Below are 15,845 nucleotides of genomic sequence, written 5' to 3'. Positions count from 1 at the left end.
GTGTCAAAATTTCAAAGGAATCGGTAGGAACAAACGAACATTACATTTTTATTTATATAGATAGATAGAAGATGATCTGCTTTAGTTCATTCTCAGAGAAAAGCATAATTTGCTATGCTTTTAGGAAAGCAAACTTAGGTCGTAGTACTTATAGTGCCATCTGTTGGACATAAAAGTCTTAACCCTAGATGATATCTTTTAATTTATATGAATGTTTAACGGAATAATATACAGCTTATGTCCACCCTGAAGTTCCATTCTAAATATTGGTGAAAGAATTTTTGAAATCGGATGAGTAGTTTCGGAGATTACCCCTACATACAAACTTACAAACATTACCTCTTTATAATATTAGTACAGATAAACCTATAAAGAGATGTTTTATATGTTCCAAAGTTTTTGTTCTGTAAAATCTTCTAAAATAGCATCAAAAGCCAACTGGCTTGCTTCTTGACTCTCAATCGACATGATCGACACAAACTTTTTAAGAAAAAAATTTGTTATATTTTTAATAATAATATACCTAGATATTTATTTTTGTAACGTACTATTTTTAAATATATAAATTTTAAAAGCAGCCCCTTCAAGCACGGGGCCCAACTGGTGCATATCCCTCCAATCGCCTCAAATACGGCCCTGTGTCTATATTCACAAGTAAAATAAACTATATTCAAAGTGCAAGAATAACCATATGGAGACAAAACTGGGTATTGATTACATAACACAAAGCAATGGAAAGTTGAAGAATTTATTAAGATAATACAAATTTTTTGAAATGTTATTATTGTAATATCAAATGCTCAAGAAAAGATATTGTAGACAATATTCAGATTTCTAATGAAGCTTCTTTAAACATTATAGAAGGACAAGAGAATCTCCTATGATAAAAACTTGGTAATTACGGAATTTATTCCAGTCATAGCTGAGAATTTTGTACTACCTAATTTAACAATAAACTTTCAATTTCAAATATCAAAATATCTAAATCTGTCACTGTGGTTTTCTTACACCTTAGAAAAACATATTAAAATGATTTTCTACATTAATAGAATTTAAATATCCAATAAACCTACAGTATCCATCAATTCACATAGGAAATTATCTTTTATAAAACATAATACAGTTGAGTGTCAATTATACAAATCAATTGGGGACTGGGGTTGTTCGGAAAACCGATATTTCGGATAACCGATTAGGTACGAAAAAATATATTAACCTATCCCATCCTGAAATTTTTCTCCGTTGCGTGTTGCTTCGCGTTGAATTTTCGTCGATGTTAAGCCTAATGTAAACTTTTTAAAATAATAATCGTGACTATTGTATTGTTAAAAATTATTTCTTTATTTTGTACTAACAAAATAAATTTATTGAAAAATGTAAAAACAAAAAATTATACTTCAGAAGTTAATTTAGTATCAAAAACATAAAATATTTGAGTAGCCCAAGACATAGCCAAAGATTGAAGTGCCACAGCACTGGAGAAAATTTAAATTTGCCGACTGGCATTCTTTTCGGATAATTGGCATTCGGATAATCGACGCTCTACTGTAGTTATAATAACATTATTATTATTTCGAAGAATCAATGAAGTCAGTGTATTACGAACAAATATAACTTTCTTTGGCAATTTTAGATTTAAATTTGTGCAAATCAATTATTTATAATATTGATAGTTATAATGAAATGCTTAATATTATAGTAAAATGGCACATCAATCACTTTATTTTAATTGAATTAAGAATTTAAAGTAGAGTGTTGTTGCTTACCAAGCATCAACCTACTGTAAAAGCAATGCTCAAATAAAAATTTATACAGATCAGTTTTTATTCTGGAATTGTTATATTTGGTACAATGGGGTCTAACTATTCCAATGAGTTGGGAAATTAGGTTATAATATCTACATCATGTTTATTTTAATAAGAAAAATGCATAAGCATAAAAGTTCTTAATGTCATCTCTTACACATTTTAGTCCCATTATTACCAATTGCTTATCATAGCAAGACTTGATATAACTATCATAAGACCCTAACAAAGAAACTTTTGACATTTTTTACTATTCCATTATACTTGTAGTCATTTTTATATGGGCAGTTGCCACAAAATTTATACCCATAAACATTTAAGGAAGTTGCTATGCTACAACATCCTGAATGTATGTGATTCTCTTTTTTAGCTTTTGTGACTGCCTTTGCAAGGTGTTTGTTCCTTCAACTAACTTTATACAAATCTGAAAATTTCATGAGACTAATATTATGCTAATAACTATTACAATATACATGAAACATTCCACCTATGCAAATAGGTAGAAATATACTACAATAAATCCATTTTTGTATGCAAGTGCTAAATTGAAAAACAAAGTATTTTCAAAAATACTTTGATGTTTCACATTACACAACATTCATTGTTTCACAGTTCACAAGTCCTGAAAAATTCAAGTGACTAAAATAATATAATATGTAGTCTAGTGAAGTAAAAAGAACTTCAATACATTATTATTATTATTAGAATATATTTACTGACTATATCAGAAAAAAAAAATTATTATTCATCAAAATTTAATTTAGACATTTTTAGGAGGAGGAGGAGGAGAATAAGGGCAGTATATGTCACATATAATCTCAAAATTAAAACATTTCAGGTTTTAAAAGATCCCCTATATCAACAGCAAATTAAATGTTGTGAAACATCAAAGCATACAGCAAACATACAGTAGTTTTACAAAATATATAATACAGAAGCAACTAAAATGTCTTTGTTTCCATCCTGTCCAATCACCAGGAATTAAAAGTTTTCCTTTGCAGAGATGACCTTTCATTAGAGGCTATGCCTTTGCAATATTATGTAAAACAGTTTTAAAAATGATTGCTGATAAACCAAAAATTGTAAAATATATATACATAATTTAAATACACATAGTTTCACTTAAAAACTCCCAGAATAGCCATAATGAACGCAATTGCTTTGTTGATCCTCACTGCACTGATTAATGCTGCTGTTGTGTCTAAATAAATGTCATAATTATTAATAAAATCTGAACAATTTTTAAATCAATTCCCTAAATGTAATTTGAATAAAGAACACTTTTTTAAAATCATTTATCTCATCATCAGATTAGATCATTAATATCTTAAAAAATATTTAATCAAACAAATCTCCAAGCTCCTTAAAACTTAAATGTTTAAGCAAAGTTATTGACTAACAAAGCTTGTAACTAAGAAAATATCATCGATAGTTAGCAAGGGTAATTAGTTTTCTTCATTTCTTTTCAAATTAGCCAATGTTTTAACAGAATCATTATTTGTTCTATCCACAATATAAATATATAATTATGAGAAATAATGTAAATTTCATTATGCAAACTTTCTATATCTTATAATATTAAACTAAAAAACAAAAGCATACTTTAATTCCTTCATAGCAATCTGCAATGGATCTGTTTCACCTTCCAGCTCTACCATTACTGGAGCACACATCCTGAAAGAATAAATAATACATTAATCATTATTTTAGAAATTAAGTAAACTTTCTGATCTCTTTTCATAGCATCCCCCCTATAACACGGTAGATATGTTCCGTTCTTTATGAAATTCATGTTCTAAAAATCCTTGAATACATGAGCCAATCACAGCCTGGCACGTATGCAATTTACGGACTATGGCTGTTTGAAAGGTTTTCTTCCATAAAATTAATCGATTCTAGACTAATTCGACTCAACGTTTCCAAAATACGTATAATGTTTTGGGAATAATCCATATAAACTATGCTATAAACAAAAAATTGTAGGACTACTTACTGAGCGTGCACCGTTCGACAATGCCATTGCTTAAGCTTGTTTTCGTCATGGAGCTTGTCATCGAATGGTGCTCGTGTGCTTCCTGATAAATTATTTTTTTTGCGAAAAATTCGCTGAACTTTGGAGACATCATTAATATAAATATAATTTTTATGGACATTAAATAATAAATAGTTTTTAGTAGGTCCGCTGCTCGTTTAAACTCAACGGTTTGTACAATATCTGCTATTGGTCTAGATTCGACCAATCCTGTCGTGACACAAGTTGGCGATGATGTTTTACCGAATTATATGAGTTTTTTTAGCATGTTTGTACGAATACTGTCGCAATTTTTTCGCCATCATATAGGAATCCGAACTATATGAACCCGTGTTATAGGGGGTTGACTGTACATGAAAATTATAATAATTCAACCTTAAGATGCTTTTCTAAGCAAGAATTTTAGAATGGATTGCTTTGTAACTCATCTATTGATATCACAGATGAGAATTATGATCAAAATGTAATAGAACTTTTTAAAATTTCTAGGATTGTGAATAAAATTGATTTGATAAAAAAAGAATCCAGAGATTCATTGCCAAGAACAGATAGTTAAAAAAAAAAAAAAAAAAAAAAGAAATTGAAAATAAAGAGATTTAAATCAAATTCTTGTTTTCTTCATAAAACTTTATTTGAATAATGCTGTGATAATTCATATTTTTTTATTTTATAGTATGTTTAATTGAAAATACACACTGATAAGAAAACTAATATTTAGCTGATTTTATAAAATGGTTGATTTATAAGTATTTGTTATCATATGTATAATTAGGTATATTAATCTAATAAAGATTTTTGTATTTAATACATTAATAAAGCAACCAAAAGGGAAAAAATTTAGTCAAAAACTTTGAAAACTGAATATTCTTGTTCATATGTTTATTTGTAATTAAAACATTATGGATGTTCCAATAATTTTAAAATAGAATTTATATTCAAATTAGGTAAATAAATGCAGATCTAATATCTAAATATTATTCATTATTCAAGTTTTTAAATTGAAAATACTACAAATATGTTAGGAATTTTTAAACTTTTAATAATTAGGTCTAACTTCCATGACCAGGAGTATAAATATATATATAGAGTAGAAAGAAAAAGCTAAATCTCAAAGTAATTTTTCTAAAACTGATTATAAAAATTGAAGTTCTTAAGTAACTTTAAAATAACCTTTAAATTTATTTAACTAAATATTTTCACTTCTAGGATTTTTATAAATATTTTTATTAAAGCACAATAATAATTTTATTTCTGAATGTTTAAATTTCTTTATAGTATTCATGAAATTTAAATTATTAGTTATTTATTAATAGAAATTATAAATTTCTATTCTCCTACATTTTGAAAATCAATCTAATATACAACAAACTACAGTTTAATACAACATAATAAAATTCGAATCATTTGGAACCAACAAGAAATCTGACAAGATCACATTGCAAATATATTAGATCATCTAGCATAAATTTTATCTGTATTATCAAAGTAATAAATACTAACATAATTTGATGTATAAAAGCTTTAAAACAGTATGAGTAAAAAGAATAAACATGAAATTTACATCTAAACTATATAGAATTTATAAATTTTATAGTATTGTTGTATGACTAACTGTTATAATTTGACCAGATATTCATACAATAATGATAGGTCTATACTATGTTGCCATATTAATGAGTAAATAAATGGACGACATTTTTCAAACAAGATGACTTCAGATTTCTAACAACTGAAACTGGATTATCAGATCTTCGTTGTGTAAAGGTTACATTTTTTACTTTATTATATATATAATTAAAATTTTTTATTGAAACAATCCTCTGATTGAGAATACTTAAAATCATAGTATTAATAATTTATAGAACCATTGTTGATTCTGAATTTATTATCAGAGTTTATTTATTTTCTGAAATAAAATTGTGTGTTTTTCCAGTATTTATAGGTATTTTTCTAGAAAGAAAAAAATCTTATTTATGAACTTTATTTCTTAATTTAAGAAGAAAAAAATTCTTAAAATTCAAGTCACTAAATTATCAAGATACTTATCACAAGGATTTTTATTAGTTCTAAATAACATTCCCCAATCTTATTTAACAAAAACCTAGAACAAATTAATAAAGAATTAAATTCCCAATATTTTTTACAAGCTATTATAAGCATTATTATTAATTACACAATAAAATGAAATAAAAAATTAGATTAATTTAAAAATTGTCGTTACTGAAAAAAATATTTGATCTTTGAATTAAAAGCATAGTAACATTTTAATTTACTAGCTTTAATTATTACTAATATTTAGGATATTTTTAAAAATTTACAGAATTAAACCTTGCAATTTGAAAAAATAACTTATTAAATATAAAAATGTTATAACTTGCATATTATTAAATACTAAGAGTTAACCTGATGCTATAAATTCAAGTTGTGAATAAAGTATTCTTGTACAAAATAACTAGTTACTTAACAGCTTCTAAGTAGAATTTTCAAATCAACATACTTTATACTATATATAATATAATAATAGAGAAAATGCTAATTATGTTGATCTGTTTTGCTAGAATGCTCTATTTTAGATTCAAAACTGGATTATAGGCCTAAATTATAAATCTCAAATGAGCAAAATCAAACAAAGTTTTCTATTCTTAATTAATTACCACTACTAAATATTTTACAATTTAATACAAATTAATTCATAACTAATTATAATTTTAATACTTAAACTGTTTTATTTAGAAAAAATAGGTAGGATATCTTAGAATACATTGAATGACTTATTTTTTTGAAAATATAAAAAGTTTTAAATTTAAATTTACAAGTCAGTTAGTTTAAATAGCATTTCAGATAAATGAATTAAGAAAATGTAATAACACCTATACAGAACAAACTATGTTAACAAAACCTTTCACAGAAAGATACATTTATAAATTGTAAATTAATATTTCCTACATTGTTTTTCATTATTAAAGAATAACAAAGTCAAATATTTTATTGAAAAATTTATATCAATTTTAAGCTATTACAATTAGTACTCACACTGTTATATCATCAATGAAATTAGCATTTATCATGAGCATACATAAATTATTATCTTTATAACTCATGAATTATTAGTATTATAAATTCTACATTTTTTAATTAATTATTCTAATTTATTAATTTAACATTTTTAAATAACTCAGTAAACATATCAATATAAAGTAATTTTTAAAAACTAATATATTATGTTAGTTATACTTTTTAAAAATAGCTTCAATACTAAAAAATGATAAAACTTACTAAATATCTAAAATACATTTTTCAATAAGAAATAATAAAAAGAAATTTAAAATTACATATTATGATTGTATTTAATCTAACCATAGTTATAGTTTATAAGTTAAGTTTTTTAGACAGTTTTAACAATTTATTTAAGTCTATTCTTCTTAAAAACAAACAAAAAAAAAACAAAGTATATCTTAATTAAATAAATAGATATTTTGATTATATGAATTAGTGTCTGTTAATGTATTGTTCAGTAAATGCATGATATAAACATATATTTATTTATTTATATATTTGTAAAAATACATGAAAATTATAAAAAATTAACCATTTTACATGAGAAAAATGATTAAATAAAGAAAAAATTTATTTATTCAAATTAAAATTTTTAACATTATCCTAATATTAACAATCATATTAATTGCACAATTTAAAAAATTCTATAAAAAAATATCTCTTTTTTTTAAAAATCATTTGAACTTTACATTTGAAATATCTGGACCAACCAATTATTTTATCTTTGATTCTATTTAAAGTTATCATTTTTATGCATTCATTTGGTATTCAAAATTATCTAATATTTGAATTTATAAATGGTAAATTATTATTATTATTATAGCTTTCAAATTTATTTTGATATACAAACATTAAAACATGCAAATTTATTATTCAAAAAAATATTAAAGAATATTAAGATTCTATTTTATTATATACAAATTTTTGTGGTATATAAAATTAAATATATATTTTCTAAAGTTCTAATAATTACCAATATTAATTTCATAGTCTTAATAAATCAAAAAATATTGAACTTTAGTAAAAATTTCATTTAAACTTAATAATTTTTATATATATAGTAGTTCACAATCTAATTGAATAATTTATTTTTCATTTTATATACTGCAATTAATAATTAGCATTAACTATGCTTGTAATTATACCTAGAAAAACAATATTAAAAATACTGTTTTTTTTTTTAACTTGATTAAAAATAAGAAACAAATGGGTAAAACAACTAAATTTGAAATTTAAAGTAAATGAAAGCTGTTTAATGAACTATAAAAACTACAATGTATTAAGTACAAAAATACTAAAAATTCTAACTAATACTAAAAAGATAAATTATTCTGATTTATTAACAAATAAGTTTTTCTTTAAAAAGTTTATATTTCAAATAAGACTATTCACTATTGATAACATTATGTATATTATATTTACTTTTTCTTATTTCTCATTTAAATAACTAAATTAGTACTATACTGTATATCATTTTAGTTTATATACTATGTGTTAATATTTATTCAAAACACATTCCTTTATCATATTTAATTTCAAATTCATAATGATAATTTCTATGTTCAAATCTGATTTTATTAAAAACCTTGCACTATTTGAAATGGAACAAACTCCTTACTGAGAATCCTATAATAAGAAATTCAAACAATTCAATGTAGGGAAGTTTTGAGCTGTATTTTATTTAAATAAAGTATAACAGAGTTACTTCAAATAGGTCAAAATAAAATATTTAATTTTTATAACATTATATATAATAAATTCTATATAATAAATTTTAATTTTTTCATTATAGGCCTATCATTTACAAATGAAACATTATCACCAAATCATGATTTATTTAAATTTGCAATAGTTCAGCTTCATTATTTGAAATGAACAGTAATGTAATCACCTGATAGTTTAAAAAAAAAAATGATGTTATTTACAGCATTCAATATAATTTATAATAATATATTAATTTTAATGTGATTACATAAAAAAGCAACGTTAAAATTAAATAAATTATAGTTTCAAGAATAAAAACTCACATTTATTTTTCATTTAAAAAGTTTTTCTTTTTTTAAAATAACTCTAAAATTTATTAATCGATTTCCGAACTTCACCTTAAGGATTCGAATGCAAGTAAATACTGTATTAAGGAACCCGAATAAACACTGCTGAAAATCAGCATGTAGTTATCTGAATACGATGAGATATGGAATATCGGAAAGTTTTGAAGGACCGTGAAGATATGAAGATACACATATAATTTTGAAGAGAAGACAACTTTAGAACTCCATTAAGCACGTGTTCGACATGGAAAATGACTAAACAGATAAATTGCAAATAGCAGTTGGAAATTTCCATTGATAATAATTGAAACATTTTAAAGAACTGTAATGGAGCACATGTCAAATAGAAAAAAATACTAGATATATATGATGAATATAAATAAAATTAAAAAAAAAATTTTTCCCAAAGTTGATAAATTTTAATTTAAAAAATGATTAACCCTTTAAATAAGTAACGACAACCATTTCCGGGATTATTATTGGAAATAATTAAGTGAATAGGAGATTAAAAAAAAGAAAAAACTTACTTTTCATCGGAAACCAATCCAGAAACTTCTTTAAATGAATAGCACAATATGAACGAAGAATCAACAGTTGTTCTTCTAAACCTGTCAAAGTTAACTTACGGCAGACTTAAAACCTTCCATTTTATATTATTATAAGTTGTTTCGTAGTATAACAAGATTGAAAATTACGGATCTTCCAACAACAACGGTCCTCTCACTTCGACCGCCATGACACTAACAAGCTACATAATTAAACTACCATTTGATTGGTATAAGCAGAACATCTTCAAACCCTATTAGTGGACTAGGTTTGTGGCTGTCTTGGCTTAACCAATAGCGTTTCGCGCCAGCCCCACCCACGCTGTAAATTCACAAGAACTGATACATCTCATTGGACTAAATTATTGGAGATAACATGAGTGATCCAATGAAATGGCAAGACTGAGTGAAACTTCAATAACGTCTTCTAACTACAGTCAGGTGGGGAATGTTTTGATTTCTCAATTCTTCTTCGGAACTTACCAGATCGGAATTAGTAAGTGTGAATGAACAGCGGAAGTTCTTGTATAATTGGATCTGACTTCTTATTGTGATTTACGTAAAGGATTCGTCGTGTCATCGCTTAGAATATTTTCTGTGCGATTAAAGTTTCCGAAAAATTGGTGATGTTTGGAAGGTGCCCTTCCTGTGAGATGATATACAAATCTTCATCCCCACTCATGCTTTTCGACTGGTCTGTATTTATTCCTATCGAAACCTCATGTAAATGTTTTGCTAAGAAATATCTAATTTTTTGATATTTCTAAATTATTATTAATATTTTTAAAAGTTTTTAAAAATATATAAATTATTTATATATTAAATGTTATGTTAATTTATTTTGTTAGTTAATTTATATAATTTATTTTTGTATTCTAATTTTAATAAAGATATATAAGTAAATAACGTATTTTTTTTTAAAAATGACTACCTTTTTTTTAACGTATTTGGTAATAAATCCCTAAATATAGATAGAAATGTAATAAGGATTATTATTAATTATTAATGAAAGCTGACTCAAGATGGTTAGTTTTTACAATTTATGTTATTCCACAAATTTACTTACCCAATTTATACTTAAATTTTTATAAATAAAATTTCCAATTTGCATGAGAAATTTAACGAATAAATTTCATTAATGAGCATTATAGAAAAGTTTACACTTGTTATAAATAATATGCTCGTATATTAATATATAGCCTATATTATATGCCCCTGTATTTCACTATATGTATAGTAATATATTAAAATTTCTGTGATTTCTTTAAAGCTTATAATCGTGCAGTTTCATCAATAACAATTCACCTATTATTATGATACTGTAGTTGTTTAACAGTCAGTTAATTTAAACTAGTATTTAATAATATATAAATTTAATAAAAGTTTTAATCATAAGAAAGTTCAATTAATTCGTATTAATATTAATTTAAAAAATAGAAAAATTATAATTCAACTTATATTTAATGACTCGTGTAAAATATATATGTTTATCTATCAAAAAGTATCTATTTTATCGATGATTTTTTTAATAAACCGGTTTTGCTTAACTTATGTTTGAGTACCTATTTAATTGACTATAATATTAAAAATATAATTGTTTTAGCTATTAAGCCTATGTTTTGAATATTATATTTATTAATACATTAAGTTATGAATTTGGTTAACATAAGTTAAATCTGTAAATGAATGCGTGCATAAGAATTTTTTTTTTAAATTAATAAAAAGTAATTTTTATTTTGAAATATAAAAATATTTTATTATATCACTAAAATCATTAGAACAACAATTATTTAGTACTTTAAAAAAATCATGATTATTTTCATTGTTATTTTATCTTCCGTTTGTTAGTAAGAACATTATTTTCCGCACTATTGAGTTTCAATTTGAATTAAAAAAAAGTTTCAATTTTCAGTTTTTTTTTTAACGTTTTATGAAATATTTTCTGGTAGAAGTTTGTTTTAAAGTAAGCTGTTTTAACTGTTTATTTTGGCGCAAGTTTTAAATATTTAAATAGACGCAAAACTTATCAAAAATATACGTCACGCATCAAGAAATTAACATGTAATCACAACGAAACAAAATAGCATTTTAATTTTTCATGATGATATAAATTCAAAAATTCTGAATATAAAATTTAAATAAAATTACAACACTAAATATTTTTTGAATGTTATACGCTTATAAATTTTGATTTTATCGTAGCGAAATAGAAAGATGGCAGGTTATAACTTCCTGATTCTAAATTACTTGGATAGATTAGAAGATATTTTATTGACAGTAATATTATGTTCGTGTTATTTCTTCGTTTAACATTTAGAATTAGATTAGATTAGAACTTATAAAAATTAAATTTTTTATTTCTAATATTAAATTTTTATAAAGTAAAACTAAATTCTTAATTTATTTGTAATAATATACTTTGTTAATAAATTATAATTGTACGTAATAGTTTAAAACTATTTTTTCGAAACCTTTTGTGTGTAATATAGCCTATATATATATAATGAAATAAAAACTTGTAGTAGATAGAATAGAGAAATTCAGTAAACATACAGAAGCTTAAAAAACTTCATTCCCATTTACTTATAAAATTAATTTATTCCTCCAGTATTTGAAAAATTTTCACGTATAATATTTGAGAAACAGCAGCAGTTTACATGAATATATTACAATTCTATGGTAAATTATTTTATTTTACTATATTTATCATTCTGGATTTTTATTATTTAAATGCAATTAAAAATTTTTGGATAAACTGTTTACAATTAACAGAAAAATATTTTTAAATAAAACTAAAAATATTTCATTTCTTTTACGTTTTAACTAAAGATAAATAGAATGTTTAGAGTGGATTATTTTAATTAAATAGTTTATTTTGACTAATATAACCGAAAATCGCTGTGTAATAAAATTCAGTAGCCTATAACAACTGCCTACAGCCTACAAAAATTATAATGCTTCGACATCACACAAGGCATTTTCCGCCCCATTTTTAAGTTGACAAGTGAGTCTACATTTGCACTTCTTCATACTTGTTTGATCTGTGGTCGAACAGATAAAGCTCTTTAGAATCAAACTGGAATTGAATGGATGTATTTGAACCACGTCATTGGCCTTTCTATTCATTTTCTTTGTTGACTACTTACAAAACTTATATTGTACTTTATATAAGAAGTTGATAAAATATATTCAAACAATATAAAAAGAGTAAACAGTATTATCACTCAGAATAATCATTTTATCTAGTTTCATAATTAATTTTTTCAAAAAAAATTTATATCCGTCAGAAGATAGATATTCCATAACAATTATGCAGAGATTATAAACAATGTCGTAGCGTATAAAACTGAAGAACTCAAATCTGAATTATTCAGCCCGACCTAATTAATGAGGTCAAAGAATAATTATAAACACCGAATTATTCATTTTGAAATAGATCCAATAAATTTAAACTTTTTAAATTAAAGTTTTATTGATAATGTTATGTGGATTTATTATAATTGAAAAAAATTACATGGATAAATTTATTTAGACATTTCAAATATGATTAAATTAAATTATTATTATTAGCGTCAACTTAAGAAGAAAGAATTCAAATATGTTATTGATAAATTATTAAACTGAAAATCTAATTTAAGCTTTTCTTTTAGTAAAAATATCGACACTAATCGAATTCGATTCGAAATAATTGATGAAGTAACACGAGTAAGCATGATATATCAACTCTCACGTACAGAAAGAATTTTTAAATTATTTTAAAAGCAATGTGTATTATAATAAATTTTAAAACCTGTTATTTTATACTAAAATATAAGCAATAAAATTAGACATTATATAGTCTATATATAAATTATATTTTAAAAATTAACAGAATTTATATCATTTTAAAACAGTTAATATCTGCACTTAAATTCGTAATACATATACATTAATTTATTAATAAATTAAACTAAACAATTAATGTAAATTTATTTTGAATTAATATCCAAACTAAAATTCTTTCCAAACGAAAATCTAACAAAGCTTTGTAAGTAGCGCGAACTGCACATTTCTACCCCAAGCCTGGCCTCTGGGCCTGGGTTCTACTGACCCTACATTGGGGATTTTTCCCCCATGGGGAAGGCCTAAAATTAGGGGAAAGTGTCACAGTCCTCCACCACACCCCACCAGATGAAAATAGAGGAAGTGAAGGGGCCCGGAATAGGGACACATTTATACTTTCTCTGTTATCCAAAAGATTATTATTCTACCATTCATAGAAAATATCAATATCTCCGTTTTTATATATTATTTGAATTTATTACTATTAATTGATTAATCACCAAAAAGGAAAAATTATTATAATTAAAAATTCGATTTGAAATAATTAAGAATAAATAACTGACAAATATAAGTAAAACGATTTTATTCTAAAACTTAACTTCCATTCCTTACGAAAATTACTTCACCCCACAAAAATAATTATCCTATTAATACAATAGGTCAGTTCAATTTTCAGTTTGCTGTATTAATAATTAGAAATAATAGAAATTGTAATATATAAGAAGTTGTTAAAAGCAATAAAGTAAATATCTTTAAAAATTAAATTTGAAAACAGAACGAAATACATTACACGAAATAAAAGTTATATAAAAATCGTATGATCTTAATAAATATTATTTAAATCACGCATATTTAAAATGGGAAATAGCGTATCAAACATAAAAACCATCACAACAAAGTATCTATGTTTATAATCAATAATAGATTATACAGTATATAAATATGAAAGCTTTTATATTTAATTTTATGAAACATTATAATTGTAATTTTGAAAATTAAATACGATTAAATATTTTCGAACTACAGCTACATACTTCGAATAAAACATTTCGGTATTATAATAATTTTATTATATAAATATTTTCTTGATAAAAAAAAGGATTTAAAATATTTGTCATAATAAGAAGAAAGCTTTACTTAAATATATAACTATCTGTAATTTATCAAATTATAGAAAAAAAATCAAACTGATTTATTATTCTAAATATACAGTATATAATTCTATTTATTAGTCTAATATTTACACTTTAATTTAATATAATTTCTTTAAATTAAAAACAGTTAAAGTCTACGAAAAGCAGTTCAGAAAATTGATTGATATTTATTCGTAGCTTTCGAAATATATTACCCTAATAAAAGTACATGTTTATGAAAAATATAGAAAATAATCTGAAATCTTATATATCTAAACAATATATTTCAAGTATATTATTATTATTAATTGAAAAAAGCTAACTGTAAATCGTCTATGAAGATATAGGATGGAATATAAGATCGAAATAAGCTAAATTGTAATTAAGTCTTAAATTATTCACGAATGCATGTGTAAGCAAGATTCAACGAAACAAAGAAATATTGTAAACTTAAATAAACTGATTATGTAGGCTATTTAAGTCTGTATGAGAACGAACTACGAAAAGAAAGGAGTATGAAGATTAAAACATAAATTTGAAAACGCTTGTAAGGGTTTCCGAATTAGAACGATATGAAGAAATAATTAAAATACATTCTTATTTTAAAAGAACGAATAAAAAACAATATATAAACATAAACACTTGTACTGAAGATATTCGATTAAAAAAAATCGGAAACGAAGAAAGAGGAAGTAAGTGGCAACCATAAAAAGTGGAAAGGTATATAGAGATCGCTTGAATTCTCTTATGGTAAAAGATACTACAAATTGCTTAAAATTCAATAGCAAGATAATATTATAACAAAAAAATTGAAATCTATTTTATTAAATTCCTAGTGGAGACGAATTTATATTTAATTTCCGTTACATACTGACGTAATATCTAAAATTAGTTATTTGCCAATCTTTCTTTGGCCGTTGCAAGGTCATCAGGTAATTCTATACCGATCAGCTAATTTTAAAAGTATTCGATAACGTACAGTTACTCATAAAAGTACTTATATTCCTTAACACATACTATAACAATAAATACAATTCTCTATTATTATTCTTATAAATGTTTTTATGCTGACCGCAAGAGGCGCTGAGATCGTAAGCCTTTTATTAAGATCGCAAATATACAGAGAAGCTCTAAGACTAAATTGTTATTTAAAAACGTTTTCCGAAAATAATTCTTGTCACACTTATTTGTTGCTGTGATGATAATTTTCAAATTTAAAACTAAAAAGTTCATATATAATTTCTATAAGTATGCTATTAACTTAAATACATCACCCATAATTTCATCAAAATAATTATTTTAAAAATACATCTCAATTTTCTGTCCGTTTTGCAATATCAGCGGCATTTAGAAATGCAAACTCCAAAACGGAGTGAACAGCTAAAGTTATTGATAAATTA

This window comes from Centruroides sculpturatus, unplaced genomic scaffold (genome assembly GCF_000671375.1).
Source record: "Centruroides sculpturatus isolate CEXI.00-Female unplaced genomic scaffold, Cexi_2.0 scaffold103, whole genome shotgun sequence".
NCBI classification, from domain to species: Eukaryota; Metazoa; Arthropoda; class Arachnida; order Scorpiones; family Buthidae; genus Centruroides; species Centruroides sculpturatus.
Note: the sequence above shows the minus strand (reverse complement) of the source record.